The following is a 22,163-nucleotide window of genomic DNA, read 5'->3' on the forward strand; positions in this document are numbered from 1 at the left end:
GACTGTCAAATAAAAAATATGACAATAATAACAATAGTTGTCCAATGTGAATGAATCAAAATTATACCTATATTTTGGTCAGGTTGGCAAAATATATATTTTTTGATGTGCTGCAGAATTTTAGTAATTAGTTTGTAAGTGCCATAAGATAAGAAAGGTTGAAAATCACTGGCCTGTGGCAATAAGAAAATAATTTAAATTGCTAAATAAAAGTGATTAGTGATCGTTGAAAAGTAACTATTACTAAAAGTAATAATTTAGCATTTTCATTGCCATTTTTACTTACATAAAGAAAAAGATCTCATTTAATGACATAGATTAGAATCTCTGGTCAGCTAATTATGACCCCTATTTTTCCCCAGGCTTAGTTTTTAAGGTTGAAACCTTTATGCCTATTAAAAAGAAAACTAGCCGAAACTGGTTTGGCTCAGTGGATAGAGCGTTGGCCTGCGGACTGAAGGGTCCCAGGTTCGATTCCGGTCGGGGGGCATGTGCCTGGGTTGCGGGCGCATCCCCGGTGGGGGATGTGCAGGAGGCGGCTGATCGATGTTTCTGACTCTCTCTCTCTCTCCCTTCCTCTCTGTAAAAAATCAATAAAAATATATTTAAAAATAAATAAATAAATAAAACTATATCTTCCCTTTGGCCCAGCAACTCTATTTCTAGAAACATTGTAATTTTGTGAAATGACATTTTTCTGTTATCCATTGCAGCATTTATTATAATAACAAAATAACCTGGATTGGTTAGTTAGTTAATTATGGCACACATCTATGCAATGGAATCTTATCTAGGGAGATTTTTTATGTACTAATATGGAATATTTCTAAGTTAGACTAAGTGGGGGGAAAAAAGGCAAGTTACAGAATGTTGTGTATACTGTGATGCCATTAGTGTAAAAGAGGGAAAAGAAATACACACACATATGCTTGTCTGTGCATAGAATACTTCCAGAAAGAGACACAGAAAAATAATAACATTAGTGGTATGTGAAGAGAAGAACTGGATGTCCAGGGGACAAAAGTAAGAAGACTTTTCACTATATGCACACCCTTTAATGTAAATTTTTGAATTTTATGAATGAAGTTAAAAAACAAACTTAAAAACTAATAACAATGAAAGAATTTACTTAGCCTTTTAGAAGTAGGTGAGCCCCAGAGGGAAAAAACCCCATATTCGATTAAACTCTGACATGTGAGTGAAAATAATGACAACTGTCACAGAGGCACCTATCTGGGCCTGTGTGAGCTCCTTTGGAGACCTGAAATATTGATATCATTAACCCAAAATCTGTCTGTGTCATCATTTAGACATTGATTCAGCAAATTCCCAGTAGAATTCCCATGCTTTCATTATCCATTTGATCAACAAAAACAACAGTTTTCTTCTGTAGTATCAAGTCTTTCTGAAATTGTGAGCTTCCCTTAGGAATTTCTGAAACTTCCCACATGACAAGGAAGAGAAATAAAATATGGAATTTTAGGAATGAAACTCTGGCTAATAGGGTTATGGGGCATCTAGAAGTCACGAGATAGGTTTCTCAGAGGGAAGGCTGCATTTAAAAAAAAAATTCCAACATCTGCTATTAAAATTAGTTCTGCACAAATGCACAGATTCAGAGCAGCTGGCAGTCTTGCCTGCATTTTGCTCTTTGGTGGGTCAGAAGCAAGTCACTGAAGTAGGGCTGTTGAATTTTCCATTTATCTAGTGTTTTCAGAGAACTGGCAAATTTATGTTCTGGAGCACTGGATTCAGAATGTTAAGATCCTACTAAACACTGGTTAAAGCTTGAAATATTCCTAGCACAACTGAAAATTTACCTCTAGTTTCTCAAAAATTGAAAATATACTCTCTTGCAGTAAGCAAATCCTTTTCATGTCAGTGTGGAACAGAGATATATTATTCTATTTACATTAGTGTTTTCTGACTCACTTTTTAAAAGAAATCAGAAAATAAACATGTCCTACTTTATTAATTAATCAAAACCGAAAAATAAGATACAATTTTTATCCTTCAGAATAGCAAAGATAAGAGACTATAAATGCTTCCAAAGCTACTAAGGAAAAGAGAAAGAGGAACTCTGACACACGAATGGCTGGGAGTGTAAAATTATAAAAATTTCCTGAATAGTAATATAACATTGTATCAAAAACTATGAAAATGTTCACATCTTGGGCTCAGTAAATTCCATAATTTATTTTAAAAAAGTAATCAGAGATGTATATAAATATTTATGTACAAAAATTCCCTACAGAATTTATATTGCAACCCAAATGTCCAACAATAGGTAAATCATAGCACGTTGAAATGAGTATCTTAGTAAAACGGGAACATTTATTCTAGCTAAGTTCTTCAATAATCCTGATTAATTTTTAAAAACAGAAAAACAGTGATGAAAAGCAGTGTTAAATATGCTTGCTTTTTGGTTTTCAAAGTTATGAAGGGTAAAATATTTCTTTTTAATTATGTACATGCTGGTTTTAGACGAATTCTAGCTCAGTCTTGGAAACTGAGAGCTTACAGCTTTAAGTACGCTTTAGTATCTCACAATAGGAATTGGTGACTATTAGTACCCACTGGATAACTGCACAGTACAACATTAGCATGAAATCTTGGCTCCTATCCAAGAAACAGTACAATAGCAACAATCAAAATCAGTGTGTCCTCCTATGCCTAGAGCCTACATTAAAAAAGAAAGGACAAGCCCAGGCCAGTGTGGTTCAGTTGGTTGGATGTTGTCCCATGCACCGAAAGGTTGCCGGTTTGATTCCTGATCTGGGCACATGCCCAGGTTTCTGGCTTAATCCCCAGAAGGGACATGCAGGAGGCAGCCGATCAATGTATCGTTCTCACATCAATGTCTCTGTCTCATATTTTCTCTCTCTCTCATTTCTATCTCGCTATCTCTATCTCTATCTCTATCTCTATCTCTATCTCTATCTCTATCTCTATCTCTATCTCTATCTCTATCTCTATCTCCCTTCCTCCTTCCCCCTCTCCCTCAACATAAAAAAAAAAAAAATCTTGGAGAAAAAAAAAAAAAAAGACAGGACAATCCACCCCCATTTCCCAAAAAAGTTTAATGCTATTTACATAAGGTTAGGTAGGTACAGGAACAACTAATGAAGGTAGAGGGGATGGTGCTCCCTTAACGTGGTGATATGGAGCACAGAGAGCATATAGTGGTAGATGAAAATTCTTATTAGCCTAAAAGGTAACTTTTGGCATACTAAGGTACAAGTAGTAAGACTTTGAAATACTCCATGTTTGAAGGAATAATTTAAATAATGAGTTTTAGAGCTTCAGGATTAAAAACAAGTAAGCAAAACAACATGCAAACAAAACAAAATATCCATATTTACTATTGGGTTACCTAAAACAAACAAACCACAAGAAAAGTGGAATTGGATAGGATGGCTTTTAATATCCTATATAATAAAAGCCTGATATGCAAATTAACTGAATGGCAGAACAACTGGTTGCTATGACATGCAGTGACTACCAGGGGGCAGATGCTCACCACAGGAGCTGCCCCCAGCCCGCAGGCCCCAGGCCAGCCAGCCAAGGTGGGTGCCAGCGGGGCCCCCCCTGATCGCCCTGCCGGTCGCCCACAGATCAGCCCTGATCATTGGCCAGGCCTGGGGATGCTACCCGTGTATGAATCTCATGCATCGGGCCTCTAGTAATTTTTATCATAAAGAGGCTTTAAAATGTATAACTGGCTCAAAAACCTCTAAAGAAACATGTGAAACAAACACATGAACACAAGAAATATAAAAACAAAACAAAAAACAAAGGCCACATATGTAGAAGAAAAGGTGAACTTTATCATCATTACATATCAAGTCAAACATTAATCAACTTCTATTAGTATAGGACATGTGACCTGAATAGAGAAAATTTTTAAAAATTGTAAATTCTAATCCAAGGGAAGGTTCTCCCCCAACCCCACCCTTTACATTGTTTTTAGAGAGATTACTAACAACACAAATTGACTGGCTGATTTATAAACAATCCTCTAGGAAAAGTTCATCAGAGATTTTATATTTGGCCCAGTTTCTTCTACTTTCTACATCTGCATTCCCTTAAAATATAAGCGTTCAAAATAATGGCAAATATTCCAGTTTATGAATATACTAAAAAAAGGATATTTAATTAAAAGCGATTTTCAGATTAACACTGTTAACTTTAAAAAAAATTAACAGTTGGGTTTGTTTTATTTATTGCCTTTATGGGGGTGAGAAAAGAGAACATGGAGATGGAGAAGAATTCTTTCTTTCTTTTTTATTGATTTCAGAGAGGAAGGGAGAGGGAGAGAGAGAGAAACATCAATGATGTGAGAGAATTGGCTGCCTCCTGCACACCCCACACTGGGGATCGAGCCCGAAACCCAGGCATGTGCCCTGACTGGGAATCGAACCATGACCTTCTGGTTCCTAGGTCGATGCTCAACCACTGAGCCATGCTGGCCAGGCGAAGAAGAATTCTTTGTGACAGTCAGATAACGTCCAACTGGGTCAGAAAATTAAGTTAATGAGAATGTTGCAGAATCTCAAAAGACAAGGCCTCAAGCCCTCTTTCTTCTCTCTATAAAACTCCCTTCTTAAATGATCTCATTAGTCACATAACCTTAAATATTAAGTATTCACTGATGATTCAAAAAAAAAAAAAAAAGTATATCCCTAGCCCAAAGCCTCCTCTCTAAGCCCCAGACTAATATATTCAACTATTTGTTAACTCCACTGGAGGTCTCACAGTCAATTGTAAACTCCATATCCCAACTCCCACTCCCTCTCCCAAATTTGCCCTGGACTAGTATTCCTTATCTCAGAAAACAATGCAAACATACATCTGAGTTGCTCCAATCAGAAAGCTGGAGTCATCTTTGACTTATTCCTTTGCCTCAACCTTCTACCCAACTTACCAGTAAGTGCTGCAGATTGTACTTCAAATCTATCCCATTCTTGTCTCACCCGCAATAGTCTCCCTACTGCCCTGCCTGTTTCTATCTTTATCTCCTACAACCTATTCTCCATAGAGCAGCCAAAGAATTCTTCAGAAATAAGGTTTCCTTTCAATGGTTTCCCCATTCCACTTGGGAAAAAAATCCAAACTGCTTACTATGATATATAAAGCCTTACATGATCCGGCCCTTGCCTACTTCTCTAGTTTCCTCATTCTGTCCCACTGCATATTGATCCAGCCACACTGGCCTTCCTTCAAATTCTCAAATATGCCAAACTCCCTGCACCTCAGGGTCATTGCACATGCTATCCTCTTGGCTTCAACTGCTCTTTTTCTTGTTTTCCTATGGCTGGCTCCTACTCAATTCTTCAAACCTCACTAAGTATGACTTCTGCAAGGAGGCCTTTCCTAACCTCCAATCTAAGCACTGCTCCCTGTTTTAGTCATAGAACAATTTGTAATTAAAAATTTTGTGTACATGCTTAATTCTATCTTCATCACTATTCAAAGTAAGCTTCATGAGAGAAGAAACTATATCTGCTATACTCATCAATGCATACTTATTGTGTAGCATATGTGACACTCAATACATATTTTTTAAATTAGTAAATTAATGAAGATTTAAAAAAGCAATTGAGGTAATATATGGAAATAACAGAAGATCAAGAAAATCTAGGTAAAAACTACCATACCACCTTACTCAGCATTCAAATTTCTTTCAGATTTCTACTAAAATATTCATATGAGTTACTGGTCATAAGTGTCATTGAAGGCATAGGCAAAAGACTATGAGATAAGATCTAGCTGTATCCTGCTGAATATATTGTGCTATAATTGTAACTAGTAAACTTAAATTAATGGTGCAATATGACACTTATGATATCAAAATTATCTGAGCTACAAAATTATCTGAGCAATTTTTTCTGAACAGGCAGAAAAAACAAGCTCAAAGCAGCAAGTGAACAAATGAAAAAGTCTGGCTCAAGATTGAATGATTTGGTGTTCTTATTTTCAAACTTATGTCAATTGCATAGATTGGTAGCTAAATTACATTAATTTCCCCTGAATCTCATGTCTGTACATACGAGCATCAACTCTCAGACTCTAGGGTCTCGGGTTCAATTCCCAATCAAGGGCACATACCTTGGTTGCAAGTTCCCTGCCCTGGTTGGGGGCGGGGGGGTGGGGGCGGTGCTGGAGGCAACCATTCGATTTGTCCCTCTCACATGGATGTTTCTCTCTCCCTCTCCTTCCTGCCTTCCACTCTCTGTAGAAATCAATGGAAAAAAAATATCCTTGGGTGACTATATAGTTTTAAAATTCCATGGTGAAAAGTCTAACTAAAATATGAATGTACGAATAACCCATGGACACAGGCAATATAGTATGGTAGGCCTTGGGGTGTGTGTGGCAGGTATTGGGTGGAGGGGGTTAAAGGGGGGGAAAAGAGGGAAATCCGTAATATTTTCAAGAATAAAGATAAAATTTTAAGAAAAGTCTAACTAAAATGTTAACCATATCCCCCCCCCCAAATCAAAATATATGTTGCAAACATTTAAAACTAAGAGTATTAAAATTACATAATTACGTATTATCATTTTTCCATATTATACATAAGGGTACAGGGCTCAGTCAAATAATTTATTCAAGATAAATATAAGAGGTAGAGTCCATATTCAAAAACTAGGTTCATGCTGTTTCCACTTTGCTACAATGCTTTTTAGCTGTTCATTTTTTCATATATACAGTGGGGCCTTGACTTACGAGTGTCCTGACTAACGAGTTTTTCGAGATACGACCTGTCTCTCGGCCGATTTTTTTCTTTGAGTTGCGAGCTAAAATTCGGGTTATGAGCCAGCTTCAGATACCCCACTGCTAGTTGGCGCAGCGAATGTCACAGTGAACGCCACAATATCAGCCCAGCATCACGTGTCTCACTTGTTCACTTTTTGATTTGACATACGAGTAATTTGAGTTACGAGCTCCGTCACGGAACGAATTAAACTCGTAAGTCAAGGCCCCACTGTGTGTGTGTGTGTGTGTGTGTGTGTGTGTGTGTGTGTGTGTACATATATATATATTATTGATTTCAGAGAGGAAGGGAGAGGAATAGAGATAGAAACATCAATGATGAGAGAGAATCATTAATTGGCTGCCTCCTGCGTGCCCCCGACTGGGGGGATCGAGCCCACAACCTGGGTATGTGCCCCTGGCCAGAATTGAACCTGGGGTCCTTTAGTCCACAGGCCGACACTCTATTCACTGAACCAAACCGGCTAGGGCTGTTCATTTTTTTCATTCACTGCAATATTAATTGAGTTTCTACTATTTGCTACTGTAATTATACAGCTATTGGAAAGGAAATTATAACTTGTCTTTAAAGGTCATGAATACTTCCAGAATCAAACTAAACTGATAGAGAGAGAAAGAGAGAAAGAGAGAGACTATTTGAAACAAAGAGAATCAACTGTTTGACTTCTTTGTTAGATCTGCTCGAGTAACATGTGACATCCATTTGAAGCCTCTGGACCAAGAGAAAGTCATCAAAACAAGATGCATTATTTCCAAGTCCCAGCCAAGGCTCATGAAAATTAAGCTAATGAAAGCAATGCCATAAACATAATGCTGGATACTCTAAATTTTGACACCTAAACCATGTAATAATATATAATGTTAGAAAATGAAGGATGTTTTCAAAAGTTAATGCTTCAAAATACATAATTTGTCCTTGAGAATCAAATAAAAAATAAAATGCACATCCATGAAACTACAAATATGTTCAAGATAATGAACATATCCATCAACACAGAAAGTTTCCTCATACACCATTGTAATCTTTTTTACTGTCACTTTCAGCAAGCCCTCCTTGAGACAACCACAAATCAATTTTATGTCACTATTATCGATTTGCATTTTCTAAAATATTACATAGATGGAATCATACAGTATGTACTCATTTTTGTTCAACTTCTACTATTCATCATAATTATTGTAATATTGATCCATGTTTTGTAGATATCAATAGTTCAATCCTTTTTATATTTTTCTGACTAGTATTCCCTAATATAGAGTTACCACAGTCTATTTGTGCATTCACCCACTATTGAACATTTGGATTGTTTCTAGTTTGGGGTTATCCTATATAATAAAAAGCTAATATGCAAATTGACCGAACAGCAGAATGATCAGTCGCTATGATGCGCACTGACCATCAGGGGGCAGACACTCAATGCAGGAGCTGCCTGCTGATGGTCAGTGCACTCCCACAGGGGGAGCGCCACTCAGCCCAAAGCCCTGAGCTGGGCTCATGGCTGGTGAGTGCAGCAGCGATGGCAGGAGCCTCTCCCGCCTCCGCAACAGTCAGACATCTCTCAAGGGCTCCCAGACTGCGAGAGGGTGCAGGCCAGGCTGAGGGACCCTCTCGTGCAAATTTCGTGCACTGGGCCTGTAGTTACAAATAAAGCTGCTATGAAATTTTTATCTGAAAATAAATAAAACTCAAACTTAGTGCAAAGCCACACTTAATATATTTGTGCATACTGACTGCTATGATAGAAAGTCTTCTATTCATTCATTCATTTATTCATTCATACATCAATCCCTCTGTCCATTATCTCTCTGACTATCAAAACTCACTGCTGGCTATCAAAACTCATTGAGTGCCAGCTGCACAGGGCACACTGCTGAACAGTACATAAAGATGAGTCAAATATGGATTCCACTCTTTTTACAAAAGATTAATTTTAGATAGAGAGGAAGGGAGAGGGAGAGAGAGATATCAATGTGAGAGTGAAAACATCGATAGGCTGCTTCCTGCACACCCCATACCAGGAATGGAACGTGCAATCTGGGCATGTGCCCTGACCAGAATCGAACTGGCAACCTTTTGATCCATGGAATGATACCCAAACAACTGAGCCACATCAGCCAGGACTGTATTCCACTCATAATAGCTTTAAGTACTAAAAGAAAAAAAGGAAATGTAATGTAGAAGGGATTAGATTAGGGAAGGCTTTGTGGAGGGAAGGTGTTTAAATTGGGCTCTGACAAGGGAAACAAAAGAAAAAAAATAAACAAATGGGACTACATCAAACTAAAAAGTTTTCGCACAGCAAAGGAAACCATCAACAAAATGAAAAGACAACCCACTAAATGGGAAAACATACTCCCTGATACATCTGTAAGGGATTAATATCTAAAATGTGTAAAGAACTTATACAACTCAACATCAAAAAAACAATCAATTTAAAAATGGGAAAAGGACCTGAATAGACACTTCTCCAAAGAGCACGTACAGATGGCCAATAAATTTATGAAAAGATGCTCAATGTTACTAATCATCAGAGAAATTCAAATTAAAACCACACTTGTCAGAATGCCTATCCTATATAATAAAGAGGTAATACGCAAATTGATTGTCATGCCCTCACACAAGATGGCTGCCCCGATGTGGTCACAATATGGCCACTACAAGATGGCTGGCAGGGGAGGGCAGTTGTGGGTGATCAGGCCAGCAGGGGAGGGCAGCTGGAGGCAACCGGACTGCAGGGGAGGGAGGGCAGTTGGAGGGGAACCAGGCCTGCAGGGGAGGGCAGTTAGGGACAACCAGGCCGGCAGAGGAGGGCAGTTGGGAGCAATCGGGCCAGCAGGAGAGCAGTTAGGTGTTGATCAGACTGGCAGGGGAGTGGTTAGGGGGCAATCAGGCAGACAGGCAGGCGAGCAGTTGGGAGCCAGCAGTCCTGGATTGTGAGAGGGATGTCTGACTGTTAACAGTCAGACATCCCCTGAGGGGTCCCAGATTGGAGAGGGTGCAGGCTGGGCTGAGGGACACCCTGCCTCCAGTGCACAAATTCCATGCACCGGGCCTCTAGTAAATATATAATAAAAGAAATAACACATATTCTTTCATATGTAACTTACCATCCTTCTAATTTAAAATAATAAAATACATTTTATATAAAAATCAAGTCTAGTTTCTTGAAAAAGAACAAATGGTGCTGAGACAACTGGATAGCCATATGCAAACAAATGAAGTTGGACCCTTACCTCACACCATATAAAATATTAATTCAAAATGGATCGAAGAATTAAAACAACTATAAAACTTTTAGAAGGAAACACAGAGGTAAATCTTCATTACCTAAGGTTTGGCAAAGGATTCTTAGACATATGACTCTAAAAGTGGACATAATAAAATTTTAAAACATTTGTGTTTCAAAGGACACCCTAAAGAAAGTGAAGACAACCCACAGAATGGAAAATATATTTTCAAGTCATATATCAGACAAGAGACTTTTATCTAGAATACATAAAAACTCTTACAATTCAATAATAAAAGACAAATAACCAAATTTAGAAATGGGCAAAGTATCTGGATAGACATTTCTCCAAGGAAGATATACAAATGACCAAGAAACAGATGAAAAGATGTTCTACATCATTAGCCATCAGGAAAACATAAATCAAAGCTATAATGAGATAACCACTACACACTCATAAAGATGGCTAGAATCAAAAAGTCAGATAAGTTTTAACATGGATGTGGGGTAATCAAACCCTCTTACGTTCCTTTACAAGAAATGTAAAATGGTGTAGCTGCTTTAGAAAACTGTGGCAGTTCCTCAAATGATTAAAAAGACTTACCATATGACCTAGAAACAACACTCCTGAGGTATATACCCAAGAGAAATGAAAACATACAGTATGTCCATATGAAAACGTGAACATGAATGTTTATAACAGCGTTATTCATAATAGCCAAAGGAATAAAAATAAACCTAAATGTCCATTAGTGGACAAAAGGATAAACAAAATGTGGTATCTCCATACAATGGAGTATTACTAGTATTCTGCTATAAAAAAGAATGGAGTCCTGATACATGCTAGAACCTTGAAAATATTATGCTAAGTGAAAGAAACCATTCACAAAAGACAACATACTATATAATTTCATACATGTGAAATCTAGAATAGGGAAATCTACAGAGACAAAAAGTAGATTGGTGGCTGCTTATGGCTTGGGGGGATAAGCTGGTGATAACTAAAAGGTATGAAATTTCTTTCTGAGGTGATGAAAATGTTAAAAAATAACTGTAGTGATAGGCACACATATCTGTGAATATACCAAAAAACACCAAATACTTTATGTTTATATTATTATTATTATTATTATGTCAGATGGGTAATGTGCCAAAGTCATAATAAGGTGTTTGTGGGAGGCACATCACACACAAGAACATGAGCATCCAATCATGCTTATGAACTACAAAAGGATTGACCACTGAATACTTTAAATGTGTTAACTATATAGTATGAATTATCTATATATATAAAAGCCTAATATAAAAATTGTACCCCTCGGTAGTTCAACTGGGAGATCGGGAGTTCGATCACTCGCTATGATGTGCGCTGACCACCAGGGGGTGGCACAGAACAAAGGAAGGCACTGGCTAGCAGCCAGGGAAGGAAGGCCCCAGTCGGCAGGCGGAAGGCCCCGATTGGCCCTGATCACCAGCCAGGCCTAGGGACCCTACCCGTGCACGAATTTTGTGCAATGGGCCTCTAGTATTTAAATAAAGCTGTTAAAAAATAGTAAGTCTGCCCTAACCGGTTTGGCTCAGTGGATAGAGCGTCAGCCTGTGGACTGAAGGGTCCCAGGTTCGATTCCAGTCAAGGGCATGTACCTTGGTTACAGGCACATCCCCAGTAAGGGGTGTGCAGGAGGCAGCTGATCGATGTTTCTCTCTCATCGATGTTTCTAACTCTCTATCCTTCTCCCTTCCTCTCTGTAAAAAATCAATAAAATACATTTTTTTAAAAATAGTAAGTCTGAAAAAATTTTAAAGATCATTCAATGAAAGTAGCTGGACATGTACTCATCTGATTTAGGTTCTAACCATGGACACATTTGCTACATTCAAAGGAACAGACTGGGTCAGACTTAATCACAGGCTAGATCCCCTGAACCAGTTTTCATAAGTTAGTGCCTTCCAAAATCACCTAAGAACTTGTTAACAACACAGCCCCTGACCCAACAAGAGAGATTTGCTGGGACAGAGATGAGACCCATGAATTTGCTCTGCTAGGTTCCCACATGTATGTAGTGCAGCTGGTTAGTGACCACATTTAATACAAGCACTTCCCTGAACCCTGCTATATGGATGGAATCCACCAGATTTAAGCTACTTTTCTAAATAAATTATAAACTACTGAACATATATCCTAGTTATAGAAAAATAAAAAATAGCCTACAAATTTGTGAAAAGTAGTCCAAAAATAACTGCAGAATTTCCAAACTTCTCATTTGAAAAAAAGGCTTTTTAGCCAGTGGTTTCAATCTTCTGGCTCTTTAAATACAGTTCCTCATGTTGTGACCCAACCATAAAATTATTTTCGTTGCTACTTCATAACTGTAATGTTGCTACTGTTATGAATTGTAATGTAAATATCTGATATGCAGGATGGTCTTAGGCGACCCCTGTGAAAGGGTCGTTCGACTGCCAAAGGGGTCGTGACCCACAGGTTGAGAACCGCTGCTCTAGACAGAAAAAACAAAACATAACTATAAAAGTCATTCAAAAACAACAACAAACAGCCGAAACTGGTTTGGCTCAGTGGATAGAGCGTCGGCCTGCAGACTGAAAGGTCCCAGGTTTGATTCCGGTCAAGGGCATGTACCTGGGTTGCGGGCACATCCGCAATAGGAGATGTGCAGGAGGCAGCTGATCAATGTTTCTCTCTCATTGATGTTTCTAACTCTCTATCTCTCTCCCTTCCTCTCTGTAAAAAAGTCAATAAAATATATATTTTTTTAAAAAATTGAAAATAAATAAATAAATAAAAACAACAACAAACAAATCAACAAACGACAAGTGTTGGTAAGGATGTGGAGAAAAGGGAACCCTAGTACACTGCTGATAGAAATGCAGACTGATGCAGCCACTGTGGAAAACAGTATGGCATTTCCTCAAAAAATAGAAAGTGAAACTCCCATTTGACCCAGTGATCCCACTACTAGGAATATATCCTAAGAAACTGGAAACACCAGTCAGAAAGAATATATGCACCCCTATGTTCCTAGCAGTACAATTTACAATAGCTAATTTGGAAATATCCAAAGTGCCCATCAGCAGATGAGTGGATAAAAAAATTGTGGTACATTTACACAATGGAATACTACCCAACTGTAAAAAAGAAAGAACTCATACCATTTGTAACAGCATGGATGGACCTGGAGAGTATTATGCTAAGCAAAATAAGCCAGTCAGAGAAAGATAAGTATCACATGATCTCACTCATATGTGGAATCTAATGAACAAAATAAATTGATGAACAAAATAGATCCAGAGACTTAGATGCATGAAACACATTGTCAGACCTCAGGGGGAAGGTAGGGAAGGGTGGATAGGTGGGGAAGGGTGGGTGGGTGGGTGGGAGATCAACCAAAGAACTTGTATGCATATATGTATAACCCATGGTTACAGATAATAAGGTAGTGAAGGCCTGCGGTTGGGGCGGGGGGCTGGCTAGAAGAAGGGGAAAAAAGGGGACCTATGCAATACTTTCAACAATAAAGATTTTTAAAGCAACAACAACAAAACACAGAGCAGTACTGTATCATATAGTGACTCACTTAAATCAAAAGCCCTTAGTATAGACCACACCACAAATGCCTGGCACTACCAATTGCAGAATATTTACCCTTGCACATTTTAATGGTTATAATTTAGAATCTTATGTCCTGTCCATTTCATTACTTGTCTAGATTCTAGTTAAAAACCACCTTTAAGCCGAAACCGGTTTGGCTCAGTGGATAGAGCGTCGGCCTGCGGACTGAGGGGTCCCAGGTTCGATTCCGGTCAAGGGCATGTACCTGGGTTGCGGGCACATCCCCAGTAGGAGATGTGCAGGAGGCAGCTGATCGATGTTTCTCTCTCATCGATGTTTCTAACTCTCTATCCCTCTCCCTTCCTCTCTGTAAAAAATCAATAAAATATATTAAAAAAAAAAAAAGAAAAACCACCTTTAAACTGAAAAATTTTGTATGAACACCACACAGTGTGAAGATATCTATCACCAAGAAATGTTTTCTAATGAGGAAAATTGCATTTAGTATTTTAAAAAGTAGAGAAATAAAATAGTAGACATTTTCAATGGTACATATATATAAATTTTAAAAAATTCTATGTTCCCTTAGTGGTATTTTTATCTATTTGGAAAATGTAGAAATTCCAAAGCAACTCCTTTTCCAACCTTACCTAAAAAAAAAAAGAAATTTCCCATCCCTTGGGGGCAGGGGACCAGTGCCTTTTAGACCTTCAGGTTATTAACTCTGACTTTCTATTAAACTCTGAAAAACTTGGTTTCCTGGTTTTCTAGTTGGAAGCAAATATGAAGCAGCAAATCAGCAGAAATAAGGAGCTACTAGAGGAAGACACAGAGACAGTAGAAAGTGACAATAAGGAGGAAGATTCAGTACATAAATCTATACCCTGTAGCCCAAACAAACACCAAAAGCACACTCTTACTTGGAAAAGAAGCTCCTAAGGGCATCACCGTATTGATCTTAGTGTAATACTTCACACCCTTCCAAATCTAATCTCTTCAACTGTCCTCTGTAACATCTCTCCTCCCATTTCCTCAGAATCTTGCTCCATGAATCATCCTCTCTTCCCTGCCATATCTTGACCCTTTTCTTGCCTATGGACTCCTTCCCTTCAGAAAAATATTCTCAAATCTCTTACAAGTAACACAAAAAGAGCCCTTCTTTCACACCAACACTCTCCTCTAGTTACTTTCTTCTTTCTTTCAGAGACAACGTTTTGGAAAGAATAGTGTCTACCTGCTAGCTCCCCTTCCTCACCACTCATTTATCTTCTAAGCCACTGCACCACAATGGTCTTCTAACCACCCACTCCACTGTAGCTGCTCTCACTTTGGTCACTGTTGCCCTCACAACTGCCAGTCTACTGACTTTCTACTCTTACCTCTGTTGACCTCTCCAAGACAACTTGATCCAACTTCCTTCTTGAAAATTCCCTCTTTGTTTAGTCTTTGGTGCCACACTCAAAATTTTGATTCTTCAGTCTTGGGATGTCAGTAGAATGTATGCAAAAAAAGGGGAGGAGGGTTCATGATCAAATAGGTTGGAGAAATATTCTATTAAAATTAAACGGGTTTCTTTAGTAGGGATTTCTCAGATTTCTAACAAAATACTGATATGCATTGTGAATCTACAGGATGGAGTTCTGCAGTGTTTCCCAAACTTGCCTGGCTCTAGAACCTTTCTCTCCCTTATAAAGAACTATCTTATATGATAAATTAATTGAGGAACATATTTTGGGTAGCATCACTTTTGATGTTTTCTTTCAGCCTTATCTGCAGGATCTCCTTCCTCCTTTAGCCTCTCAAATGTCTAAGTTTCCCAAAAGTCCACCTTCAGTGTTTCACTCCTCACAGGTCTCACCATATACATTCATCATAAGTGATCTCATTCATATTTTCGTGGTTTCAACCCAGCTTTAGAGTGACTCTGACTGACACTGTGTAAAGTAGGAACAATAATAACAAATTCATAAGGACTAAAAGACATGATGTATATAAAAGTATAAACACAACATATTTACACATTTAAGGAAAAGCTTAATAAATAGTCACAATCATTTACTTTGTCTCCAGCCTAGATCTCCTTGCTGAGCAGTAAAAATGTATTGATCTAACTTGGGACTTCCCCTTGGTTGTTGCATATATACCTCAAACTCAAGATGCTCACTTCCCACTCTACCACCTGGCCCCTGCACACTCTAGCTCAGTATGTACTCTTCGCCCAAGCCTGAAACAATGAAGCCATACTCCTGACTCTTCCTTTTCAATTACTATCCTTCCCTCTGCTCACCAATTTAGTAACCAAGTATATCTGGCTTTTTTCCAGTGCATTTTCAGATGGCTATCTTCTAAAGTACAAAATCTGATCACATCACTCTTCTGCTTAAAATTCAGTATTTCCTCATAGTTTTCAGGATAAAATTCAACCTCCCAATGTATCGTATACGGCTCCTTATGATCTGGTCTCTTAAGTGTCATCTCCTTCCATGCCCTAGTCTCATATACACTCTCCACTCCTGTCAAATCAAATCATGTGTATGTCTACTAATGGTCATACTGTCACGACTTCACTAGTATACATTCCATTCTCTGTCCATAAAGTCAATTCAACCCCACTCCCACCCACTTTATTTCTGGTTAATTCCAAATGGTCATTTTCATGAATTTAATTATATGTTGTTTCATTTCTATTCTTTAAATTTTATCTTTAACAAATGTATAACACAGCCTATAAATTTAACTATTCATTCTCAACCTATTTAATACTATAAAATACAAGCAATTCATCCAGTATACTTAGGTAAAATTGTCAGCTCCAGAATTGTCTGATTTTAGTAATGAGGAAGTCTATAATTAAATGAGATTAACATTCCTTCATATACAGGGTATCCCCCAAAATGTCTACACACTTTGAGTGACTATAAATTCAGTATTTATTAACATACAATTAATAAAATACATTTTCAAAATTTTAAAAACATCTGTAAAACTGAATATTTTTTTTTTGTCAGTGCCTGTTTTCAAACTGATGACCATTCTGGTCCAGGCACTGTTGATAAAGTGGAGCAATGGAATAGAAAACATCAAGAATAATTTCCTTCAGTATTTGTGCACCTTCAATTCATCTACTGTTACCAATTTTGTACCATAAACTTTATCTTTTATGTATCCCCATAAAAAGTCTAGTGGCACTTTAGGGATACATTTTCTTTGTTCAAAGCTTAGTCTGGCTCCACCTATTATTTCAAATCAGTTAAACCTGAAAAGGAGTGAAAATTAACTGAGTTATCAGCTGTTAAAATATATACAATTTTTGGGACATCCTATATTTATTATATTCTGGACACTAAGGAGGTTACAAATAGTGAACAAGAAAAGTTTCTGACTTCAGTCTAATGGGGGAGTCTCACCGTTAAACAGGTAACTCCAATATCTACACCAGGGATCCTCAAACTTTTTAAATAGGGGGCCAGTTCACTGTCCCTCAGATCGTTGGAGGGCTGGACTACAGTTTAAAAAAAAACTATGAACAAATTCCTATGCACACTGCACATATCTTATTTTGAAGTAAAAAAACAAAACGGGAACAAATACAATATTTGTATTTGCATGTGGCCCGCGGGCCGTAGTTTGAGGACCCCTGATCTACACTAATAAAAGAGAAAGATGCAAATTGACCATACCTTTGCAACACTCACCAGCCAATCAGGTGTGAAAATGCGAATTAACCCAACAAAGATGGATTGTTTATCTTCTTTTGCTAAGTTGTATGAGTTCCCTGTAAATGTTGGAGATTAAACCCTTAACAGGGATAACATTGGCAAATATGTTCTCCCATGCAGTGGGCTTTCTTGTTGTTTTGTTGATGGTTTCTCTTGCTGTGCAGAAGCTTTTAATTTTGATGTAGTCCCATTTATTTATTTTCTCCTTAGTCTCTCTTGCCCTAGGATCTGTGTCTGTAAAGATATTGCTACGACATATGTCTGCAATTTTGCTGCCTATGGAGTCTTGTAGGATTTTTATGGTTTCCCATCTTACATTCAAGTCCTTTAGCCATTTTGAGTTTGTTTTTGTGTATGGTGTAAGTTGGTGATCTAGTTTCATTTTTTTGCATGTATCTGACCAAATTTCCCAGCACCATTTATTAAAGAGGCTGTTTTGACTCCATGGTATGCTCTTGCCTCCTCTGTCAAATATTAATTGAATATAATGGCTTGGGTCAATTTCTGGGTCTTCTATTCTGTTCCATTGGTCTATATGTCTGTTCTTGTGCCAGTACCAGGCAGTTTTGAGAACCATGGCTTGGTAATATAGTTTGATGTCTGGTATTGTGATCCCTCCAACTTTGTTCTTCTTTCTCAGGATAGCTGTGGCTATTCGGGGTCTTTTTTTACTCCAGATGAATTTTTGGAGAGTTTGTTCTAGATCTTTGAAATATGCCATTGGTATTTTAATAGGTATTGCATTGAATCTATAGATTGCTTTAGGTAGTATGGACATTTTAATGATGTTGATTCTACCAATCCATGAACATGGGATGTTCTTCCATTTGTTTATGTCTTCCTCTATCTCTTTTTTCAATGTCCTATAGTTTTCTGAGTACAGGTCTTTTACATCCTTGGTTAAGTTTATTCCTAGGTATCTTAATTTTTTTGGTGCAATGGTAAATGGGATTGTTTTTTTTCATTTCTCTGTGAGTTCATTATTGGTGTATAAAAAGGCTATAGACTTCTGGGCATTAATTTTGCATCCTGCTACATTGCCAAATTCATTCATTAGGTTTAGTAGTTTTTTGATGGAGTCTTTGGGGTTTTCTATGTATAGTATCATGTTATCTGCGAATAAGGACAGTTTTACTTATTCTTTTCCAATCTGGATGCCTTTTATTCCTTTTTCTTGTCTGATCACTATGGCTAGTACTTCTAATACTATGTTGAACAGGAGTGGTGAAAGTGGGCATCCTTGTCTTGTTCCTGTTCTTCAGGGAAATGAGTTTAGTTTTTGCCCATTGAGTATGATGTTGGCTGTAGGTTTGTCATATAGGGCTTTTATTATGTTGAGGTATGATCCCTCTATTCCAGGGGTGGGCAAACTTTTTGACTCGAGGGCCACAATGGGTTCTTAAACTGGACCGGAGGGCCGGAACAAAAGCATGGATGGAGTGTTTGTGTGAACTAATATAAATTCAAAGTAAACATCATTACATAAAAGGGTACGGTCTTTTTTTTCAATAGTTTTATTCATTTCAAACGGGGCAGATCTGGCCCGCAGGCCGTAGTTTGCCCACGGCTGCTCTATTCCCACTTTGCTGAGGGTTTTTATGAAGAAAGGGTGTTGGATTTTGTCAAATGCTTTTTCTGCATCAATTGATATGATTATGTGATTTTTGTCTCTCAGTTTTGTTTATGTGATGTATCACATTTATTAATTTGCGGATATTGTACCATCCTTGCATCCCTGGAATAAACCCCACTTGGTCATGGTGTATGATCTTTCTAATGTATTGCTGAATCCAATTTGCTAGGATTTTGTTGAGGATTTTAGCATCTATGTTCATCAAGGATATTGGCCTGTAGTTCTCTTTTTTTGTGGTGTCTTTATCTGGTTTTGGGATTAGGGTAATGCTGGCTTCATAGAAAGAGCTTGGAAGTGTGCCTTCCTCTTGAATTTTTTGGAATAGTCTGCGGAGGATAGGTTTTAGCTCTTCTTTGAAAGCTTGGTAGAACTCCCCTGTAAAGCCACCTGGGCCAGGACTTTTGTTTGCTGGAAGATTTTTGATCACTGTTTCAATTTCTTTGGTGGTTATCGGCCTATTCAGGTTTTTTGATTCTTCTTGGTTGAGTTTTGGGAGCTTGTATTTTTCTAGGAATATGTCCATTTCATCTAGGTTGGTGAATACTTTTTTGAGAATATCTCTCAAAGTAAAAATAAAGAATTTAATTTAAGCGTATAAAATAATAAACTAATGAATTTCTTTATCTAGCCAACACAACAGATGTTTATTTTAAAATGAATGTTATCTTTAAAAAATAAAAATAAAAATTGAAATGAATATTCTCCTCAAATAATCATTTTGAGAGGTTCTTTAATATCCAACTACTTGAAACATTTTTGGACTATCTGGTTGGATATTTTATGACTCACAAACATTTATCTCACTAATTTATAGACAAGCATATTTTCCCTTTCTTTATTTTTTTCACTAAAGTTATTAATTTTGTGAATACGGCTCCATGGCTTAGGGCTCCCTTCCCTGTTCTGCATCTCCCTGCCAAATCCCTAAGACAGTATTTTGATGTGCCATCTGCTCCATGGTTATGCACCAACCACTGTCCTGCAGCTTTGAGGGTAGGGACTGATTATTAAAAGACAAGATGTTTTGGATTGTTTAATTTTCATCAGATATAGATGCAAATTATTCTTGGCTTTTCCAAAAAACAAATTTACCTTCAAAGGAAGAATTGGAGATATTTAAAAGAACTGAAGGCAATGTCAAAAAGGAGCTCCAAAGAAACTAAGTTAATGTTGCATCATTTGCACAAGTATACTGTCTACTTTCTTTAGGAACTAACCAACAGTCTTTCAAATATATATACCAGTAAGCTCTTTTATATTTATTACAAGAACTACTCTTATTACCCTATATCCTGAAACTCCTTAACTAACTAACTGAAATCTTCCAAACAAACAAACAAATAAATAAGAACTAGAACCAAATAGGCTACTCTTCAACATCTTACACATTTTCTTACTTTAAAAAACTCTAATCCTCTCCAAGATAAGACTGCCAAGCAATCATGTAATTTTCCCTAAGTTTTCCATTAACAGTTTTTCCAAACCTCTTTTAGCTTTAGATTTACTATGAAAAACTAGAGGCCTGGTGCATAGCTGGGGTCCCTTGGCCTGGCTGGCGATCGGGCCGATTGGGGTGGTCTTGCCCAGTCCCAATTGGGGCCAACTGGGACCGGCCTGGGGGAAGGACCGTGGGAGGTTGGCTGGCCGGAGGGAGGGACCATGGGAGGTTGGCTGTGGAAGTGCACTGACCACCAGGGAGCAGCTCCTGCATTGAGCGTTCAGTCAACCGGTTGTAATGGTTGCCTAGGCTTTTATATATAGAGATGGTAATCTTTTTTACTGTAAAAAGGGCTTAAGTTGAAGTTTTGATAGACCTTTTTTTTTATAGGAAATTATAAAAATCTCTAAATCTCTAATTAGGAGAATAAATGTCTATGTATCTTTCTAGTTATCCATACCTGTCCTCCTTTTAATAGCAAACCGTATTCCCAGGTGTCCTGGCAATATTTGTACAGCTATAATGATACCAAAATCAACTTACCATTAGACTTAGTTCCATAACCACAGTAAGATTTTAAAAACCAAACAGAATGAAATAGGGTTTAGTAGCTGATCTTAATTAACTTTAAATGGATAAATCATCCAATCATATAGATAAATGGGTCTCAAAAGACAAGAAAGAAAAATAATAGCAGATAAGAGAGACTGCTAGATATTTAAAGTCTTAGAAGTATAAGCTAATTATAACTCATCTAAGTGCCACACTTTAAATTCTCATGGTCATATAGCAGTGATATTTAACCATTCTTACTATTAAGACTTCCTGCAATCAGGTACCTGTAAACACAGATTCCTAAGAATTCCCAAGATGAGTTAAATTTTATGGGAAAATTGCCAGTATCTGTTATTACCAGTGCTCATATTGAGCACCACCCCGTTACTAATATATTACGTCACTATGAGTCACCATAAAACAAGATTTTCCTCCTTGTTTAAAAACAAGACAGTCCTATACCAAGCAACAAGTGATAAGGTACAAGTTTAGACAACTTTGCTTTCAGTAGAAAATACATGACAGCACTTGAACAAAAGCATATTACTGCTTAGAGTTTTACTGTCTATCACTGTTATCCTTACTTTAAAATTTTGAATCCTCAGGAAACTTTCAGAGGTATATCCCTGCCCACTGTAATCTGAAAAATAAATACTTCCTCTAAGAAAAGGAGGTCACTATGTCTTCCTCTATGGGTAATTTCTTAAGCAATATTTATGTCTTAGTCTTTATATGTATGATTCATTATATTTGAGCACCACAATCTGACCGGAGCAACTAAAGTATCAAAATATTTTGAGCTACAAATGCATGTTATTTACAGAGTAAGTGTACAAAGATTATCATATTACTGTATTTGTCATAGTACTTTGTGTCAGTGGTATAAGATCTTGTTAGACATATGTGTCAACACTGTAAAACACATCACCTGTAACTATTTCTGGCTCAGTGTGGCTATAGTTGAAAATCGTTAACATCCTTGATGAATGACTCCCAGAGGAATTTTATCATTAGGGTTTTCTGACATTTTGCATTACATTTAATATCACTTTGTCCATTGAAAACCTTTACATCATAAATTTGAAAGAAAGCAAAAAATGTTTGCATTAAAATAATCAAAATACTCTTTGTGTAAACTTTACAATTTAAACAATAAAAATTTTAACTAGTGTACTATTTGGGGGGATCATGTTCATTTTGGCCTATAATTGTGAGGCAGTTATGTTAGATTTTTTCCCTTGAAATA

General features: G+C 37.4%; 1 protein-coding gene and 1 non-coding gene across 14 annotated transcripts in view; both read right to left on the bottom strand.

The window, feature by feature from the left end:
• Window positions 1-22,163, bottom strand: part of SSH2 (slingshot protein phosphatase 2) — a 225,269-nt gene that overhangs the window by 183,581 nt on the left and 19,525 nt on the right. For 5 of the 13 annotated variants that reach the window (XM_036340850.1, XM_036340849.1, XM_036340844.1 and 2 more), the window contains exon 2: window positions 14,952-15,051. The exons of the other annotated variants lie outside the window; for them this stretch is intronic. The gene's annotated coding sequence lies outside the window, so the exon portion shown is untranslated. The remainder of the gene's footprint in view (window positions 1-14,951; window positions 15,052-22,163) is intronic. 13 annotated transcript variants of the gene reach the window in all.
• LOC118672578 lies at window positions 11,137-11,239 on the bottom strand. Its single transcript, XR_004973133.1, has one exon. It is a non-coding gene; the product is annotated as a small nucleolar RNA U13 (small nucleolar RNA).

Source organism: Myotis myotis, unplaced genomic scaffold (genome assembly GCF_014108235.1).
Source record: "Myotis myotis isolate mMyoMyo1 unplaced genomic scaffold, mMyoMyo1.p scaffold_m19_p_17, whole genome shotgun sequence".
Lineage (NCBI taxonomy): Eukaryota > Metazoa > Chordata > Mammalia > Chiroptera > Vespertilionidae > Myotis > Myotis myotis.